A 7,913-nucleotide genomic window follows, 5' to 3' on the forward strand; every position below is an offset into this window, starting at 1 on the left:
ACTTTGCTTGGCTTAATTTATTCACAGTTTATTTAATGTCTTCATGATTTATACCATGTTTGGATGGAGAGGGGAAGAGGGGAAGGAAGAGGGTATGGGGTGTTACTGAAATTGACTGCACTGCTTTAATTGGATCAAATTAGGATTTTTCTCTGACCTGGTTGGCCTCATCAGTACTCCCCCAGCACAGGGCCAGTGACACGTGGTTAGTTAGAAAGTAGACCATTCCCAATGCTGGCTCAGTTAACAATATAATGACTCATCCTCAGACACATGCAATAGGCCTGCAGAAGTGTTGTCTGTATTTGCTACTACTCATTATGTGATCTGCATTAATGATTGTTCAACTGGCTGGCTCAAACTGATCCCCTGATCCATGCTGATCGACCATGTCTATTCCGCTGTGCTGACCATACCAGCCTTTGCTGTGCACTGATTCCACCGTGTTTTCACCCACAACACAATCTTCATCACTGCACTTCATTTTGTGCTGTAGTCTTTGATCATGATGTTATTGATGTGGGAGAGGAGCCTATTGATCATGTATCTGCTGTCTTAACCAGCATTGATAGAGAGCAGCAGGCAGGTGCATGATTCTGGGTGCCAGGTAGGTAGCACAGGGAAGCGTGAGGCAGGGCTCTCTGCTACTGGAATTGCTGCAGCCTTGAGACACAGAGGAGGGTACCACCTGCTCCTTATCAGTGGACACCTTCTGTCCTCCCTAAACTCTCATTTGTTCTCTCTCCTCCACACCCTGGGGGAAGAGAGGATGTGATCAACCTGGCTAGAGAGGCTTATTCTAGGTGTTGTATTAGGAGAGGTGCCCAAACCGACATAGCAGAGGAAGTCATTAAAGAGAAAGCAGTAGTAGCAGTTGGATAGAAGATCCCCTTATTCTAACAAGAGGGTGCTGGAGGCTAGAAGATCCCCTTATTCTAACAAGAGGGTGCTGGAGGCTAGAAGATCCTCTTATTCTAACAAGAGGGTGCTGGAGGCTAGAAGATCCCCTTATTCTAACAAGAGGGTGCTGGAGGCTAGAAGATCCTCTTATTCTAACAAGAGGGTGCTGGAGGCTAGAATATCCGCTTATTCTAACAAGAGGGTGCTGGAGGCTAGAAGATCCTCTTATTCTAACAAGAGGGTGCTGGAGGATAGAAGATCCTCTTATTCTAACAAGAGGGTGCTGGAGGCTAGAATATCCGCTTATTCTAACAAGAGGGTGCAGGAGGCTAGAATATCCGCTTATTCTAACAAGAGGGTGCTGGAGGCTAGAAGATCCCCTTATTCTAACAAGAGGGTGCTGAAGGTATTGATGGTGAACGTAAAGGCACTTGCGCAACGAACCGCCCTTGCTGTCTCTGCCTGGCCGGTTCCCGTCTCTCCACCGGGATTCTCTGCCTCCAACCCTATTACGGGGGCTGAGTCACTGGCTTACTGGTGCTCTTCCATCCCATCCCTAGGAGGGGTTCGTCACTTGAGTGAGTTGAGTCACTGACGTGATCTTCCTGTCCGGGTTTGGGGGCCCCCTCGGGTTTGTGCCGTGGGGGAGATCTTCGTGGGCTATACTCAGCCTTTTCTCAGGGTAGTAATTTGGTGAATTGAAGATTTCCCTCTAGTCGTGTGGGGGCTGTGCTTTGGAAAAGTGGGTGGGGTTACATCCTGCCTGGTTGGCTCTGTCCGGGGGTATCGACGGACGGGTTCCTTCGTGTCTCCCGACCCCTCCTGTCTCAGTCTCCAGTATTTATGCTGCAGTAGTTTATGTGTCAGGGGGCTAGGGTCTGTTAAGTCTGGAGTATTTCTCCTGTCTTATTCGGTGTCCTGTGTGAATTTAAGTATGCTCTCTTTGATTCTGAGCACTAGGACCATGCCTCAGGATTACCTGGACTTCTTGCTGTCCCCAGTCCACCTGGCCATGCTGCTGCTCCAGTTTCAACTGTTCTGCCTGGGGCTATGGAACCCTGACCTGTTCACTGGACATGCTACCTTGTCCCGGACCTGCTGTTTTCGACTCTCTCTCTCTCTACCGCACCTGCTGTCTCTAACTCTGAATGCTCGGCTATGAAAGCCAACTGACATTTACTACTGAGGTGCTGACCTGTTGCAGATGTTTATACATCAGCATTGCTTGCTGTTTGGAGTTTTAGGCTGGGCTTCTGTATAGCACTTTGTGACATCAGCTGATGTAAAAAGTGCTTATAAATACATTTGATTTGATTTGAAGGCTAGAAGATCCCCTTATTCAAACAAGAAGGTGCTGGAGGCTAGAAGATCCCCTTATTCAAACAAGAGGGTGCTGGAGGCTGGAAGGTTCCCTTATTCTCTAAATGCTAGACTCTTGTTATTCTGGCCATAGATTATCAGGTATGAGAACCTGTTCCGGTGTCGACCCAGCCTATTTTTATTTATTTAACTAGGCAAGTCAGTTAAGAACAAATTCTTATTTTCAATGACGGCCTAGGAACAGTGGGTTAACTGCCTGCTAAAACTTCTTACCTGGGAATATTGAAGACTCATGTTAAAAGGAACCACCAGCTTTCATATGTTCTCATGTTCTGAGCAAGGAACTTAAACTTTAGCTTTCTTACATGGCACATATTGCACTTTTACTTTCTTCTCCAACACTTTGTTTTTGCATTATTTAAACCAAATTGAACATGTTTCATTATTTATTTGAGGCTAAATTGATTTTATTGATGTATTATATTAAGTTAAAATAAGTGTTCATTCAGTATTGTTGTAATTGTCATTATTACAAATAAATAAATAAAAAATTGGCTGATTAATCGGTTTTGGTTTGTTTGGACCTCCAATAGTCGGTATCGGTAGCGGCGTTGAAAAATCATAATCGGTCGACCTCTAGTCCAGATTGTCTAACCCGGCTGATTTGTAGGGGTCCAGATTTTGCAGCTCTTTCAGAACATCAGCTGACTGGATTTGGGAGAAGGAGAAATGGGGTAGGCTTGAGCGAGTTGCTGTGGGGGGTGCAGTGCTGTTAACCGAGGTAGGGGTAGCCAGGTGGAAAGCATGGCCAGCCGTAGAAAAATGCTTATTGAAATTCTCAATTATAGTGGATTTATCGGTAGTGAGTTTCCTATCCTCAGTGCAGTGGGCAGTTGGGAGGAGGTGCTCTTATTCTCCATGGACTTTACAGTGTCCCAGAACTTTTTTGAGTTTGTGTTGCAGGAAGCAAATTTCTGCTTGAAAAAGCTAGCCTTGGCTTTTTTAACTGCCTGTGTATATTGGTTTCTAACTTCCCTGAAGAGTTGCATATCACGGGGGCTGTTCGATGCTAATGCAGTACGCCACAGGATGTTTTTGTGTTGGTTAAGGGCAGTCAGGTCTGGAGAGAACCAAGGGCTATATCTGTTCCTGGTTCTAAATTTCTTGAATGGGGCATGCTTATTTAAGATGGTGAGGAAGGCATTTAAAAAATATATTTATAATATATATATACAGTGCCTTGCGAAAGTATTTGGCCCCCTTGAACTTTGCGACCTTTTGCCACATTTCAGGCTTCAAACATAAAGATATAAAACTGTATATTTTTGTGAAGAATCAACAACAAGTGGGACACAATCATGAAGTGGAACGACATTTATTGGATATTTCAAACTTTTTTAACAAATCAAAAACTGAAAAATTGGGCGTGCAAAATTATTCAGCCCCCTGAAGTTAATACTTTGTAGCGCCACCTTCTGCTGCGATTACAGCTGTAAGTCGCTTGGGGTATGTCTCTATCAGTTTTGCACACCGAGAGACTGACATTTTTTCCCATTCCTCCTTGCAAAACAGCTCGAGCTCAGTGAGGTTGGATGGAGAGCATTTGTGAACAGCAGTTTTCAGTTCTTTCCACAGATTCTCGATTGGATTCAGGTCTGGACTTTGACTTGGCCATTCTAACACCTGGATATGTTTATTTTTGAACCATTCTATTGTAGATTTTGCTTTATGTTTTGGATCATTGTCTTGTTGGAAGACAAATCTCCGTCCCAGTCTCAGGTCTTTTGCAGACTCCATCAGGTTTTCTTCCAGAATGGTCCTGTATTTGGCTCCATCCATCTTCCCATCAATTTTAACCATCTTCCCTGTCCCTGCTGAAGAAAAGCAGGCCCAAACCATGATGCTGCCACCACCATGTTTGACAGTGGGGATGTTGTGTTCAGGGTGATGAGCTGTGTTGCTTTTACGCCAAACATAACGTTTTGCATTGTTGCCAAAAAGTTCAATTTTGGTTTCATCTGACCAGAGCACCTCCTTCCACATGTTTGGTGTGTCTCCCAGGTGGCTTGTGGCAAACTTTAAACAACATTTTTTATGGATATCTTTAAGAAATGGCTTTCTTCTTGCCACTCTTCCATAAAGGCCAGATTTGTGCAATATACGACTGATTGTTGTCCTATGGACAGAGTCTCCCACCTCAGCTGTAGATCTCTGCAGTTCATCCAGAGTGATCATGGGCCTCTTGGCTGCATCTCTGATCAGTCTTCTCCTTGTATGAGCTGAAAGTTTAGAGGGACAGCCAGGTCTTGGTAGATTTGCAGTGGTCTGATACTCCTTCCATTTCAATATTATCGCTTGCACAGTGCTCCTTGGGATGTTTAAAGCTTGGGAAATCTTTTTGTATCCAAATCCGGCTTTAAACTTCTTCACAACAGTATCTCGGACCTGCCTGGTGTGTTCCTTGTTCTTCATGATGCTCTCTGCGCTTTTAACGGACCTCTGAGACTATCACAGTGCAGGTGCATTTATACGGAGACTTGATTACACACAGGTGGATTGTATTTATCATCATTAGTCATTTAGGTCAACATTGGATCATTCAGAGATCCTCACTGAACTTCTGGAGAGAGTCTGCTGCACTGAAAGTAAAGGGGCTGAATAATTTTGCACGCCCAATTTTTCAATTTTTGGTTTGTTAAAAAAGTTTGAAATATCCAATAAATGTCGTTCCACTTCATGATTGTGTCCCACTTGTTGTTGATTCTTCACAAAAAATACAGTTTTATATCTTTATGTTTGAAGCCTGAAATGTGGCAAAAGGTCGCAAAGTTCAAGGGGGCCGAATACTTTCGCAAGGCACTGTATATATACTATGTGATAGTCCAGTTTTGAATACAGTCAGTTTAATTGCTAAAGTGGATATTTATTAGTAGAGTAATATATTTTTCACGGCATGCAGTATGTATCATGTATTTGAGCCTCCTTAGCAGTCGGTGGGTTTAATGGAAGTTTAATGGGAGAGATTCAGGTCACATTGGAAGAAGTGTTTTAGGGACGATGGCCAAGCCCTGCGTGTAGAAAAAGCTCTTAGCGTCTTATTGGCTAGCATCGGGAAGGGAATAGACAGGCATCGATAGTAGGGATAATAGGTTCCAACTAAATTACCCCTCCTCTCCAGTTACCTGTCTTAAATCGTTTTTAAATTGCTCTCCCTTTTTCTCTCTCTATCGATAGGTAGGAAGCCAGCACTGGTTGAATATTCTAGAGGAGCCACTGTCTGGAAAACATCTCAGTGGTTGATTTATGACCATTACAGGACTCACAGTGGAACACAAATACAATTGACTTAAGTTTATATTGTTTACGTTTTAGGGATGTTAAGGAGTCTGTGTGATCTGCCTTTCCCTTCAGCTGTTCATCATTAATCAACTTTATCAGCCTACTGTCACAATACTCAATATTCATTCGGTCTGCACTGGTTCCTCAAAAGTAGCATCGTAACAGACTATAGATGGAATACCAAAATGTGTGAATAGCTTATCTCATGCTGGGCTGTAGAGAGTTTCAAATGGATGTTTAATCCATGCCTGGAATACTGCATATACATGTAGAGGAATATCTGATGTTTGGAAAAGGTGATAGTAGAAAGCGTGTTCTGTATAAGTGACAGACAGACCACATGATGGTATCTTTATGTACCATTACAGCTGTTCAGGATTCAGGACACAGGTGGCTAGAACAGGTTAATCCTATCTGCTGTCTCCTATCTCACTGCTGTCTACGGGGGAGGACTTGACGCCTGTCTGGTTAACACACTCTCAATGGCATGAAATTGCCTGTGACATGGCATGGGTTTCTCCAGTCCATACTCACCTCTTACCCTTTCTCTGCCCCTACAGTACAACACTGACAGTGTCCACTCAGGGGTGTCCTAGTAGAAGATGATCTGTCTGGTTAGCTATCAGTCACCTGGAGGTCAGTGTTTAGGTGGGGTAGCACTAGGAAAGGTCCCAGTCCAGGATGCAGACGTGCACTCATACTGTAGGCCTGCTACACGGAGCCTTACTCTCTGTCTTGTTGCGTGTTTGCATAGCTCCATGACAGTATGGCAGCCCAGCCTCAGACCGGACCGGGCTCTCAATCTGCCGTATTTACCCAGGATTCACAAGGGTTTCTCCCTGAGGATCACAGTGAGTGAGCAAACACCATGGGTGGGGTTGTCTCGCTGGCTGGCTGCTGTTTACTCTCGCTACAGTGTCAGGAGTGTCCTTGGAACAGTGTGCAAACAGTCAGTTACCAATCCGCAGACACTGGCAAACCCATATTATTTCAACATAATTCTCTCATGTCCCGGATTTACCCTAATGTCTGTTTTTGATGTTTTTAAAATGTTTTTAAATCGGTTTATCTTGGCGAGCCCATGTGACAACGTAATGCTTAGTCAAGATGATTTATATGGGAGTCTTAGTTACTGTCTGATTGCATCAATATTTTCTTTAGAATAAAGGTTTATCTTAAACCCCTATTCCCTCACTCTCAAGCCATTGCTGACCACAAACTGCTGTGGTTTTGGTTTAGACATTTGACCAATCGACTGGCTCCTTTGGAGTGCGGTCCGCTCCCTCTCCAAAAAAACTGATAATAGATTTTAGATGATAGGAGGGGAGGAGGAGGAGGGGGTGCTGGTAAGAGGGGGTGGAGGTGTGTGAATTTGATCTGGGCGATAAGGCTCTCTCTCTCTATCAGTGCCCAGAGCTGTTTGAGCCCTGCCTCGCCATCCATCACTGGCCTGGGGAGCCGCCACCGCCACAATCGCATCGCCGCAATGTGTGCTGCATAGCAGATGGGGCAGAGTGCAGCAGTCCCCCCCCCCCCCCCCCCCCCCACACACACACACAGCCCAGACACATTGCAGCATAGGTCCTGAGCCTGGTTTCTTATGTTTCTCAAATGTCATGTTAGTTACAGTCCCTATACACGTTTTGGCTCAACATCAGCGCAGCACAGGGACTGGAACATTCACTGCCTCTGACACACCTGCAGGCAAACCCTTGGCAAGGTTAATAGTGTTAATTACGACAGTACTACACAGTCTCTTTGAGGATGACAGTGGCAGTTGCTAATCATGCATTCTCTCAATACCTTGCTCTCTCATTATTTATAAGCTACCTTTCCCATGTAGGTAATCAGTATGGGGGAACGTATAGGGATATTTCACACTGGGCCTGAACATTTAAATGGGCCATCACTCAACTTCTGGACAGCACTGAGTCTATGTGATCACATTCCCCAGATATGGAGAAGGTCATGGGTGGTAATATGACAGGCATGCTACATCTGTGTGTGTGCTGGGTGGGTAATTGGCATGAATGAGTGATCTGAGACTAGCAGTCCAAAGCTTCTCAGACAGGATGCAGTCCATAGACTTCCCCTGGGCTATCTAACTCGTCTGACAAAAACAGTGAGAATTTAAACTCTGTGTGTTTGTGTGATTGTGTAAGTGTGTGTACCCACCCGTCGACCATCCCGCCCCCTTCCCCAAGGGCTCTGACCGTCGGCAGGAGGAAGGAGGCAGGCTAGCGTGCGCCTGGCAAGAGAGGATTAAGAGACATAGTTTGGATTGATGCGGTCCAACAGTGTCAGACAGTCAGCTCCACGCCTCTCATTAGGATACGCCGGCGGAATGTAAAATG

This window comes from Oncorhynchus kisutch, linkage group LG6 (assembly GCF_002021735.2).
Source record: "Oncorhynchus kisutch isolate 150728-3 linkage group LG6, Okis_V2, whole genome shotgun sequence".
Lineage (NCBI taxonomy): Eukaryota > Metazoa > Chordata > Actinopteri > Salmoniformes > Salmonidae > Oncorhynchus > Oncorhynchus kisutch.